At 42.0% G+C, this 13,076-nt stretch overlaps 1 protein-coding gene and 1 non-coding gene across 2 annotated transcripts in view; both read right to left on the reverse strand.

Moving 5' to 3' along the window:
- Positions 1-13,076, reverse strand: part of LOC134401654 (cytochrome P450 7B1) — a 113,596-nt gene that overhangs the window by 87,795 nt on the left and 12,725 nt on the right. The gene's annotated exons all lie outside the window — the stretch shown is intronic.
- On the reverse strand, positions 1,587-1,658 carry TRNAT-UGU (transfer RNA threonine (anticodon UGU)). Its single transcript has one exon. It is a non-coding gene; the product is annotated as a tRNA-Thr (tRNA).

Genomic DNA, 13,076 nt, shown 5'->3' on the forward strand with positions numbered 1-13,076 from the left:
GCCAAAGGCTAAGGGGCGAGGCTAAAGGCAAAATGTGTGGGGCCAAAATACCAAAAATATCAGCATATTTTTAGCTTAGAGCTTTTAGTGCCTGTAACTGAGCCTTAGGAGAATCAATTCAACTTCATAGAATGGGAGGAAACCCTGCACAAAAGCCAGGAAACCAGCAAACCATCAGTGGTCAAAGGAAAGAGAGTTGGTGGGGCCAGGGAGAGCTAGACTGGGATCCCAGGGGGCCAACTTTGGCCCCCAGACCTGAGGTGCTCCACCCCTTCCCCACACTGATCACCCTTAAGTGGCTGCAGCACATGTTGACTGGCTCAATAGTGGCACAAGTCAGTTTGAAATTCAGCCATCATCTGCTGCAGGGCTAGGGGCCTTGGTTCAGGGGTGGGGAACATAAAAACATACAAAGAGCCACACTGGATCAGACCAAGGGTCCATCTAGTCCAGCACTCAGTGGCCAATCAGCTGTCGACCAGGGATCCACAAGGAAGACATGGATGCAACAGCACCCTCCCGCCCATCTTCCCCAGCAATTTGATGTATATAGGCTTACTGCCTCTGATACTGGAGGCTGCACATAGTCATCATGACTAGTAGCCATTGAGAGCTTTCTCCTCCAGGAATTTGTCCAACCCCTCTTTAAAGCCATCCAGATTGGTGGCCATCACCACATCTTGTGGTAATGAATTCCAGAGTTTAACTATGGGCTGTGTGAAGACGTTCTTCCTTTTCTTTCTCCTGGAACTCCCACCAATCAGTTTCATAGGATGACCCTGAGTTGCAGTATTATGGGAGAGGGCAAAAAATGTCTCCCTATCTACATTCTCCACACCGTGCATAATTCTGTACACCTCCATCATTTCTGGGAATAGCTGGGAACATGTGGCCTCTGGCTGTTGTTGAATTGTAGCTCCCATCATCCCTTACCATTGGCTATGCTGGCTGGGGCTGATGGGAGTTGCAATATCTAGAGTGCTACATTTTGCCCACCCCTGCTTTGGCCCCTTGGTGTTCAGCCTCAGGTGATCTGATTTCTCAGAGCAAGCTTTCTGGACCTTTAAGTAGTTGGACGGACACCCCCCTCCCCCCGGAATATTTCACTATTCTCCTTACTGGCACAGCAAGCTGCCTGTTTTTAAAGCAATCGTCGGCACAGCTGTCCCCTAAGAAAACTGCTTAGAGAGACTGCACTGTTCCAAAAGTTCAAAATCTGACCGTCTGCCCAGAATTTGTAATGTAAAGTATCCTTTTGTTTACAGCTGCTGTTACAAATCAAAAAACAATTATGTTTTCAAGTTATTCCCTGCGTGACTTTTGATCCTAAGGGGAACAAACAAAAATAGCGATGTCTGAGTTTGTTTGTGCGGAAATATTTTTTTACTGTGTTTTTAGCAAACATATACCAGAGAAGAAACTTCCTAGAATCGTTTTCATGCTTTCAGTAGAACCACGGGTGACTTAGGAACAGAGGAAACATTCTTACACTGAGTCTGACCCTTGGTCCATCCAATCCAGTATTATCAACAGTGACTGGCAGTGGCTCTCCAGGGTTTTAGGCAGGATTCCTTCCTTGTCCTTCCTGGAGACGCTGGGGATTGAACCTGGGACCTTCTGCATACAAAGCAGATGCTCTACCACTGAGCTACAGCCCCTCCCTGCTTTCTCTGTTTTATGGGGGGAGATACAAGCCACAGTTCCAATGTTCACACATAGTGCTAATGCTAATCAAACCACAGATGGAAGGTCAATGATTTGTTTAGCCACCTCCAGTTACCGTGGGAGCAATTGGGCAGCACGTGAGCTGGCCCACTGTGCAGCTGTTCCATTTTTTCTTCTTAATGGACTTTCTGCATTAAGGAATAAGATAAAAGCAGTGAATAAAAATAAATAAATAGGAGGGTCATGAATGGAAGATGACAATATCTGGAGGTCCATAAACATCCATGAATGAGACAGGGCACCATCTGGCTGTGTCCAGTACATGGATAATGCAGACATGGATCTATGATCTCCCACTGCCCATTGCAAATATAAAAATATGGGCCAGTTCAGATGCAGTGTTCCTAGACCAACAGACGATGGGGGGAATGAGAGTGGGAATAAGAGATGAGTACACGTCCCCTCATTCCTCCTTTCCAGAGAAGACTTCATGGCTTATTAAACAATAGCTTCCCATGACATCCAAACTGGGAAACTGCAATTTACAGCCATGGTTTAGAATCCTAGAGCTTGAGTTTATTTTTAATCAGCAAAGTACAGTTTATTGGACTGGGAACATTACATCTACACTGGGCCTACGCGTGTTTATGAATGTACACACACTTTTAGCATGCTTTTCCTAGTCTTTAGTTTCAGCCGGGGGAAAGATAAGGCAGACATCTGACACCAGGTAACAAACTAAAAATAATTTCTTAAAGTCTCCAGATTAATGTAATTTGAATAGGTTTCATTCAATGTGGAGATTCAATATAAATTCATGCAACGAAGTGGCTGTTTTTTGTGAAATTATCACCACAAATTTAAAAAACCGTGTCATGCTACAGAACTGTAAATAATCTAGGAAGGAGTAGCAAGTAACAAGGAGATAATGGCAAACATTTGAATATACCATGTGGGATAAGTTGCCCTTCCTAGCCTTCAGAGAGCGAGAGACTTTTCTGATAATAGTTTTTTAAATAGCAGCCACCAGCAGGATGTGCAGGACTGATGTCCCTGGCTATCTAATATGAGTGCCATGATGAGAGCTGCCAAAATTATCGGCTAAAATTAAATATCTTTATCTCCTTAAAAATGAGATAAAGGAGAGGGCACCTTTGCTATTGTCCCGAGCTAAGAATATCCCAAATAATTACAGCAGATATATGGAAGCATGAACCTTAGAGCCATAAGTTGGTTCAACATCATGTTCTTTAAAGTTCAACAAGACAAAAAAGTTCATCAAGTTCATGTGAAGAACAAAACCACCCTTCATAATTGCTTCTTGGCTGTGCCAAGAATATTGTAGCCTCTTCCAAGGGTTGCTTTTGTTACAGAAAAGGATCTTTGTGTGAAGTATTTGTCCAGACCTGAGATGGCCAACTCAGCTTATTACCTTGCCAAGATACTACTAAATTCTGGAGACATCTGCCTACCACTCCTCCTTCCACCACCACCTGGTTTTGGCCAGAGATGTCAGATATGATTCTATCTACATAGAAGATGACAACTCCCAAGACGCAGCATACTAGCTCTCAGGGTTCATAATCCAAGGCCACAGCTAGACCTAAGGTTTATCCTGGGATCATCCAGAGTTCGCCCCTGCCTGAGCACTGGATCCCCTGTGTGTCACCTAGATGAACAGGTTTGACCCCTGGATGATCCAGGGATAAACCTTAGGTCTAGCTATGGCCTTAGGGTTTAGTAACTTTGTTAAGCAGCTGTGTTACCCAATCTTGAGATTTCATAACTTCATGTTAAATTAAAACTGTTAAGAGATAAGACTTGTACAGTAAGCAACAAAGTTGCTCAGTTCTGAAAGCTTTTAAAAACACACACAGAGAAATCAGTGACAGGTTTTGACTAAAGTAACATGGACCTCATCAGGAAAAAGGTTTCCCATCCCATCTGTGGAAACTTGAAGGACCGGATTGGGACTGCAAGCGGTATGGATTTAGCCCCTGGATCCAAGATTCTACATCCTTTATGTATGTCATCCCCAGTTCCTTGGGCTGACCCACAGTAGTGAATGCATGTGGTCTTTTATTGCATATCCATTCAGCTGTACAATACACATTATTATGAACTTTAACAATTAATTACAAAGCTGTCCATGTATTTTCGGTGTGTGTGTGCTTTTTTTTTTTTTTTTTTTTTTTGCAAATCTAGGCACTGGCAGCTTTAATTTGAGACTGTTCCAAACTTGATCGGATAATATTTGGGAGTCAAAATGGAGTGAACAAAAATTCATGCTCTGAATTAATATATAGATTTATGGTAATAAATACAGGGAGAACACAGGGAGAACACTTCTGCCCATACTGTTAGATCTGGGGGAGAGGCTCATCCCATTGTCCCACCACTAGGGGAAGTACATCAGATGGTGAGATGAAATAGGGGCTTGTTCGTGGTGGGTCCTTGACTCTGGAATCCCCCCCCCAAGGGATACATCTGGAGACAACTTTACTGGTATGTTGGTGTCAGGCTCAAATTTATCTGTTTACCCAAGCATTTATGAATGGTCATTGCATATGGCTGAATATCGTTTGTGCATTTTTTTCTCTCTCCTGATTGTTATTGGTTTTATCTGATATGTTGCATTTTATTGTTTTAATATTGGGCAGTATCCAATGCAGTATCCAAGACTCACTGCTGGAGCAACAGGAAGCTAGTGCTTCTGAAAGCAAGCCAAAATGAGCCAAAACGCTCATTTCCAGAACAGAACAGGCCACTGGAGCTATTGGAGGGAGGTTCTACGGACTTGTCCCATTTCAGAAACAAGCATTTCAGCTTGTTTCCTGCATTGCTCTAGGACGCGCTTGCTTCCAACTGTGCTGATAGTAGGTTCTGCTTGCACAACATCATCAGTGGAGGTTCAGCAGCAGCATTGGACGCTGCTCATTGCTACTGGGTTATTGTTGTTGATAAAGGGTGGGACATACGTAGAATTAAATAAATCAATATTCTGCCTTTAAAAATATCCCCCGCCCTGAAGCAACTTAAGAGAATAAATATAACAAGATCACAATTCAAACAGTTAAAGCACTGACAAAGTTTCATTCTCCAGAGTCTCAGCTTTAACAGCCCAAACAAAAAGAACATCCATTGAAGGAGGCAATAGGCCAGCAACTAGTGTCAATACCCCCATTCATACAAAAGCATCTTTGGCATTTGCTCTTATTGAATTCGCTGAAAACAGTCTCTTGTCAAAAGTTAGGCAAAACTGTCTCTTATTCTTAACCCGTTCACTTCAGTTTTAACCTCACGAAGCTTTCAATTAATATTAATGTTCATCTCAGAAAGAATTGGTGCTTGGAGCTAACATATCTTGCCCAGGAGAATAAGGCAAATTTGTCTAAGCTCAAGTATTTCAGCAAGGCAGCATTCTCCAGACTAAGCACTCACCAAGGAAGTAAATTATGTATGGAGCTGGGATTAAAAAAGACAATCAAAAGAAGAGGAGTGTTAATAAATCTGCCCTCTGATGAGGATATTCTATTAGAAAATCATTTGTAAGTATATTAACCTGTAAAAACAAATTGCTGATGGGTTCATGGGTTGAATGAAAATATTATAGAGGCCATTAAATACAAAAGGGAATGGACAGAGCACACACTTTCTAGCAAGCCAAGTCAAAACTAAAGGGGGAAAATCTACCACCAGCAGCAGCATTCAAAGAAGTATGCCGCATTACATTTTAGAATTTTGACATAGAGGTAACATGAAATTTAGTATTTCTACTTGTTTCTACTTATAAGGGGGAAAATATAACTGCACTTTTGAAGAATAACTTATTATTATTATTATTATTATTATTATTATTATTATTATTATTATTATTATTATTTCTACCCAAAAAAAATGGCACTCAAGATGATTTACAACTTTAAATAAAACTTGATTAAAACAATAATAAACAATGCATTAAAACACAATTAAATACATAACAAGAAAAGAATATGAACAACATCCAACCTAGCAGACCTGCTTACATGCCAAAGGTCTTCTTGAATGAAAAGGTCTTTGCTTGCCAGTGGGAAAATGGTAGAGAGGGAATGGATCTAGCTTCCCCCAGCAGACAGTTCCAAAGGCTGGGAGCGGACACCACAAAGGCCCTCTTTTGCGTTACCATCAAACACACTTCTGAAGATGGCGGATTCGAAAAAAGGGCCTCTCCTAAGGTTGTCCTCAAGTTTGGTCTTACGTCTACCAGTGTTAGCTGCTTTCTATATCCATGTGACTCTTCCAATAGTGCATTAACAAGGCATGAAAAGGGCCCACCATTTCATGTGATACGCTAAAACATGTTCTTAGAAGAACCACATGGTCTGAAACCTCTACACAAGCAGAGAGACTGGGGAAGGAGAAGGGACTTAGCTCAGTGGGAAATGGGAGAGCATGTGCTTTACAGGCAAATGGTTTCAGCCTCTGGCATCTCCATACAGAACTTGGAAAGACTATTGTCTGATACCCTGGAGAGCCCCAGGTGGTCAACACAGGCAATCTTGAGCTATATGAACCAATGGTCTGACTTGGTATAAGGCAGTTTCCTAATAGGTAAATCCAAAATCATGTTAGTGGAAGTCCACTAGCATAATAGGACTTTCTCTTCTGCTTCCTGCTGCACCACCTAAACATTTGTTCCAGGGTTTTTTCCCAGCTGTCCAGAGCAGATTTGAGGATGCGCAGGGGACTGAAGGGGAATCTCCCACCTCCTGGTTCCAATGACATAAGCAGTTCCATCACCAGAATGAAATTGTTGGATCCAACCCAATGTTTTTAAGAACCAAACTGAATGCAAGGATGGTGGTCTGATGTGCACCCACGTAATGGAATAAAATGCAACCTTAACAATAACGAGTAATTATGGAAGTGTGACAGGATGACAAGAGGACCACTATATAAATCAAGAGTGATATTTTTTCTTTGAAACCAATTTCTCATAATACAGTTTCTTATAAATCTAGTTTGTGTTTTCAGGGGTGGGATGGGGGATTCAACTTTGTTTAAGGAAATCATGAGAGGCAGAAGGTCTCCTGGACCAACTTTTGTTATTTCAAGATACACAGAAGTGGCGGGGGAGGGGAAAGTGTAACAACCCACAAACACTTTGGTCAAGAAGCATCACCCTTCCTGAACCAACTGCTAGTTTCCTACGTTCTCAGGATATTTTTAACAACTGGCATGCAGCTCAGCACCATATGGCTCGACGCACTAGCAAGCAAAGAGATGGATTTAAATATCCAGCAAAATAAAAATAAATGTTATACCTATACAGGCACAAATAAAGACACACAATCATAGGCTCTGCAGCTCTTCTCTCACAAGAAGAATTTGGGAGTTATTCCAAAATAAAACATAAAGCAACATAATTCTATGACACCTTCCTAAGTGTCACCGCTAAATATAACAGTCATTTTATCACTATTTAAATCTTTTCCCCCGTCACAATCCATGGTTGTGTATGGATGGTACAAGCTTCTCTACCGAAAAAAAGAAAGTGATGGAGGTTTCAGCTTGGTGTTCTAAAACCCAGATTTAGTTTCTCTTAATTGCCATCTCAAGCTATGGTTCATGATAATAAAAGCTGGGCAGAATGTGTCCTCCTACTTACTCTTTAGTAAGTAGGATTTTATTTTGACAAATAATAATACCTTTAAAATATTTTAAGAGAGAAAGGCAGGGTACAAATATTTCAATAATCTAGATTGTAGCACCTATACCATCTTGATGCCCTCTCTTACTATACCAGCCTTCCTCAAGCCCCAAATGTTTTGGACTACAATTTCCAGCATTCCTGTCCATTGACTATGGTGATTGGGGCTGGTGGGAGTTGAACTCCAAAACATCTGAAGGGCACCAGGTTGGGGAAGGCTGTACTAAACTCCTGTAGGGAAAATAGAAATACAGGGAATCCTGAAGAGAGAGTCTGGAGATGTCTTATGCATCTAACCACCTACTAAAGCGATGCTAGTACAGAGACAGTTGAAGTATTTTTTTCCTAGTCCAAAACTGTTGCCAAAAAGCTTTTCCATGTACATGTTCCACACAGCTAGCATCATGCTTTAAAAGGGTGCTTACAATGTGTTCCAGCACATACACATGCAGTATTAACACATCAGCGGCCACAAACAGTTGATATACCAACACTGCATATAAAACCTAGCACATTTTAAGCATGGCGTTGGCCATATGGTTTATATGTGGCAACATCATATCTAAAGCAAACCATAGGCAAGAATTCAGGAGGGACAAGACCACCAGGATTTAAGCTAGGACTTCAAGACCTATGAACAGAGATGTGACAACTTGTGGGGTGGGGAATTTGGAAAAACCAGACAAATTGGGGCAGGGCATTTCCCCAATTTTATTTTATTTTTGAAAAAAATCCCTGGAAAAGAAATGGGGGGGGGGGATTTTTTTAAAAAAAATATCTGACTGTCTGTCCTCTCACTTTGCTCCACCCAATTTTCCTGTGGGTTTTTCCAGCCTTTCACATCTCTTCTTAAGCACTCAAACTATCCCAGACTCATATTACAATATTACTAAACCTGCCCCTTTTCTCAAGTGGCATATAATCCGCAGAAGTATTTTGGAAGCCTAAACTTGTATTTCTCATTCAGAATGAATGAAAGGGACAATCATACTGAGGATATTAGTACATATTAGTGCTGGGAATTAAAAATAACCACACCTCTCACTTTTGATTTGAGCAAGATTGAAAAGCTTAACGCGTTAAAGTATGTTAGCTAAACAAACTCACTCGGGTATTTTATTTGAATGCTAATTGAGTTTTATAGTTACATTTTCTTATGCTATTAAACTCAGAATGATAGAGGCATTTATTTTCCTACCATTAAAAGTGTGTATCTTGAAGATTCAGGTTTACCATGCACAAAAAACAAAAGTCCAGGGCACATTGCTAGACAACAACCGAGAGAAAGAAAACTGGACAATTGATTGAATGGGAGATTCCTTGAAACTCAGAACATACACAACAGATTCTCTTAGGCCAGGTTCACACAACACATTAACCCACCCAGTGTGGGTTGCTGTTGAACCGTGCGTTATCATGTTGTCTGAACACAGGATGTTTTCTGCAGAGTGGGTTGTTGTGTTGTATGAATGCAGCACATTTTCCACAGAGTTGCTCAATAACCATACAATCTGGCTTGTTAACCAGACTGAACAACCCAACAACAAGCCATGGGTTCTCAAGGTGGCATGTTTGAGAAAAATAATGCATATAGCATTGGTTAAGAAGCCACCCTGTGGAAAGCGTGATACATTCAGACAACATGATAACCCACCCTGTGGAAAATTCACTGCATTCATACAACACATGAAGTCACGAAGAGTCGGAAGCGACTGAACGAATAAACAACAACAACAAAGAATACCCATAGAAATCAATGGGACTTAAGTTCATTCTTCTTATTTTAATAGGTCTACTCTAGGTGACCTATGGTTAAGTCTAGATCCAAACCAAAGACTCCAAATTTCTTGGGGGAAATTTCCAATATTTAATTTATAAACGACCAACTGTGGAGAAAGTGTGGGAAGGTAGCTATGGACTCTTCCATTTCAAGAATAATTCCAATAGCATGTTTATATGCTCCAGTGTGCTTGGTTTACATCTTCAGAAATGGGTATATCATTCCAACAATATTAATCTATTTAGCCTTAGTTTATAAAAAGATTTTGGACAATACATTACTAGAGAATAAAGAAATTAAAACTGGCATCATTTTCTAGATATAAATCTCCTACTTTGTGGTTGTCAGTAGAGATTAAAGCCAGCTGAATTAGAAATATTTCTTAAATAAGTACCTTAATTAAATTATGCTAATATACGCAATACCGAATTTAAGAGGTGAGTCTCAAGATGTATGAAACCCCTCAGAGAAGTTGTACTAATCCTATCAAATATAAGCCTTTGCCCAAGGAATGGGCTGTTTGAGGACAGGTTTTTCCCCCCAGTAATGTCCAATACATACATAAATAGGTCTAATTCCTGAGTGGGGACATGTTAGTCCTGGGGCAAATAGTAATAAGCAGATGACATGTGTCAGGGCCCCAGCTCAGCTGTTAACTTGATGTGCACCTTCTCTCCTTTCTTATAGTTCTTTATCTTTGAACTGGATTTGGACTAGACAGTCCTTCAAATAGGGATGTATTTAAATAGAGGATTGTCCTCTGTAAATTAGGACATATGACCACTCTAGGTTGAACGTCCATAAAGAGACTTGCTGTAGAGATTCAGACACATTTGTTAACATTTCATTCTTGCCATCACCTTTTCCAACCATTTCCTGTCCTCCACCAAATTCCACTAACTACACGTTTCTCTTCCATAACACAAAATCCTAAAGTGGCAGTACTGTGTCACTGTAATGATTTGGATTCCTTCCGTCACCAGCTGAAGACCTTTTTTATTTTCTCAGTATTTTAACACCAAATTTAACTTAAACTTCGCTGTTTTAATTCCGTATTTTAACCTATATCAATTTCTGCTGTGTGGTTTTATCCTGGTTGTGCTTTTTATATTGTATTTTGTATTTGTGTTTTTAGACTGTTGGTTGTTTTGTTGTGCTTTTCATGGTTTTAATTTTTGTGAACTACGCAGAGAGCTTCAGCTATTGTAATAAATAAATAAATATATATATCTCCCTATGCTAGACATATTCTGCTTACAGTTCATAGCACTCAGCATCAATACTTTAATTTAAAGACGTTTTATACCCTACTTTTCTATTAGGATAATAAACAAAGCAGCTTACAATAATCCATAAAGCAGAGCAAAGCAAAACAATAATATTAATATATGCATTAAAAGCCAACAACAGGTAAAACAGCAAAACTGGAGTTTGAAATAATAATTCTTCTCAATTAGTAGAACTCTGAATTCTTAAGCAGGAGAGGAAAGAAGGGAGAGGACCAGGCAAAGCAATAAGTGGAGTGAGGCAGCTAGGTGACCTACTGTGACCTAGCCTGGTTCCCACAGGTACAGTGGAGGACACTGTTCCACAACCAGTGTGGAAATCAGACTCATCTACATGCAATGGAACAGGGAAGCCATCTCATCTTTTGTAATAGTTATTTATTTACTTACTTATTTATTACATTTTTATACCGCCCAATAGCCGAAGCTCTCTGGGCGGTTCACAAAAATTAAAACCATAATAAAACAACCAACAGGTTAAAAGCACAAATACAAAATACAGAACAAAAACCACAACCAGGATAAAACCACGCAGCAAAATTGATATAAGATTAAAATACAGAGTTAAAACAGTAAAATTTAAATTTAAGTTAAAATTAAGTGTTAAAATACTGAGAGAATAAAAAGGTCTTCAGCTGGTGATGAAAGGAGTACAGTGTAGGCGCCAGGCGGACCTCTCTGGGGAGCTCATTCCCAACCGGGGTGCCACAGCGGAGAAATCCCTCCTCCTAGTAGCCACCTGCCTCACTTCCTTTGGCACAGGCTCACGGAGAAGGGCCCCTGTAGATGATCTTAAGGTCCGGGCAGGTACATATGCGAGGAGGCGTTCCTTCAAATAACCTGGCCCCAAACTGTTTAGGGCTTTAAATGTAAATACCAGCACTTTGAATCGGGCCCGGACCTGGACTGGCAGCCAATGAAGTTGTAAAAGGACTGGCGTAATGTGATCTCGCCGGCCAGTCCCTGTTAGTAAATGGGCTGCTCTGTTTTGTACCAGCTGAAGCTTCCAGACCATTTTCAAAGGCAGCCCCACGTATAACGCATTGCAGTAATCCAAACGAGAGGTTATCAGAGCATGGATAACTGTAGCTAGGCTATCTCTGTCCAAATAAGGGCGTAGTTGGTATATCAACCTAAGCTGATAAAAGGTGCTATTTGCCACTGAATTCACCTGTGCCTCAAGTGACAGTTCTGGATCCAAGAGCACCCCAAACTACGGACCCGATCCTTTAGGGAGAGTGCAACCCCATCCAGGACAGGGCAAACATCACCTCACCGGACAGATGAACCACCCACTAACAGTACCTCCGTCTTGTCTGGATTGAGTCTCAGTCTGTTAGCCCTCATCCAGTCCATTACCGTGCCCAGGCACTGGTTCAGAACAGTCACTGCCTCACCTGGGTTTGATGAAAAGGAAAGGTAGAGCTGGGTATCATCCGCATATTGATGACACCTCAGTCCACATCTCCGGATAACCTCCCCTAGCGGCTTCATGTATATGTTAAACAGCATAGGGGATAAGAGAGCCCTGTGGAACCCCATCGCTTAGGAGCCACGGCACAGAGTAATAATCCCCCAGCACCACCTTCTGGAATTGGCCATCCAAGTAGGAGAGGAACCACTGCAACGCAGTACCTCCAACTCCCAGCTCAGACAACCTATCCAGAAGGACACCATGGTCGATGGTATCAAAGGCCGCTGAGAGGTCCAGGAGAACCAACAGGGTCACACTCCCTCTGTCTCTCTCCCGACAGAGGTCATCCCACAGGGCGACCAAGGCAGTTTCCGTTCCAAAACCAGGCCTGAAACCCGATTGAAATGGATCTAGATAATCTGTTTCATTCAAGAGTGCCTGGAGTTGTCCTGCAACCACCCGCTCAAGCACCTTGCCCAGGAAAGGGATATTAGCCACCGGCCTGTAGTTGTTAACATCCTCCAGGTCCAGATTAGGTTCTTCAGGAGTTGTCCGGGAAAGCCGCCAAATGGCTTGACAAAGACAAATGAGCACAGCTGGTATCTTAGCAACAGTGAGTTTATTGCAGTTACAAACTTGGAAAGCAAACGAAGGGAAAAAGGGCTTGAGAAGTAAATAGACGTAGTAGGGCAAGGTGCAAGCTTACAGAGAGGTCAATGTCCGGTCCGAGGTCCAGGGAGCGTGGCAAAGCGGAGGCACAGTAGTTCAGTCCAAGGTCAAGCACAGCCGACCGTCAGCAAGGTCCAAAGATACAGTCCAGGAGTCACAGGAGCAGGCACGGGCAAAACGTTGTCAAAAGCAGTCCAAGGTCGCAATAGGATTCCAGAAGTCATCAGGCGTGGTCACGGGGTCCGGGAGTCAAGGCTGGGTTCAGGAACTCGGTATCTGGAGCAAGGTGCGTGGTCAAGAGATCTCAGAGCCAAAGCTTCCGCCGAAGAACTCAGATAATCTCTGACAATTTGGCAGGGCTCCCGGCTGCTCTTTTATCCTCAGTCAGAGTGCTGAGTCAGAGTTTCGCAGCTGATCTCTGATTGCCTGGCGTTTCTGTTGGAGACGGCTAGACCGGCGTCTGGTGGCCTTCTCCGCCCGTAACTGGCTGAAACCGGGCTTTTCCGTCTCTTCCTCAGATCCCTGCGGCTCCTCCAGAGTCTTTGCCGGCATCAGGCCCTCAGAGCTGGC

Source organism: Elgaria multicarinata, chromosome 7 (genome assembly GCF_023053635.1).
Source record: "Elgaria multicarinata webbii isolate HBS135686 ecotype San Diego chromosome 7, rElgMul1.1.pri, whole genome shotgun sequence".
NCBI classification, from domain to species: Eukaryota; Metazoa; Chordata; class Lepidosauria; order Squamata; family Anguidae; genus Elgaria; species Elgaria multicarinata.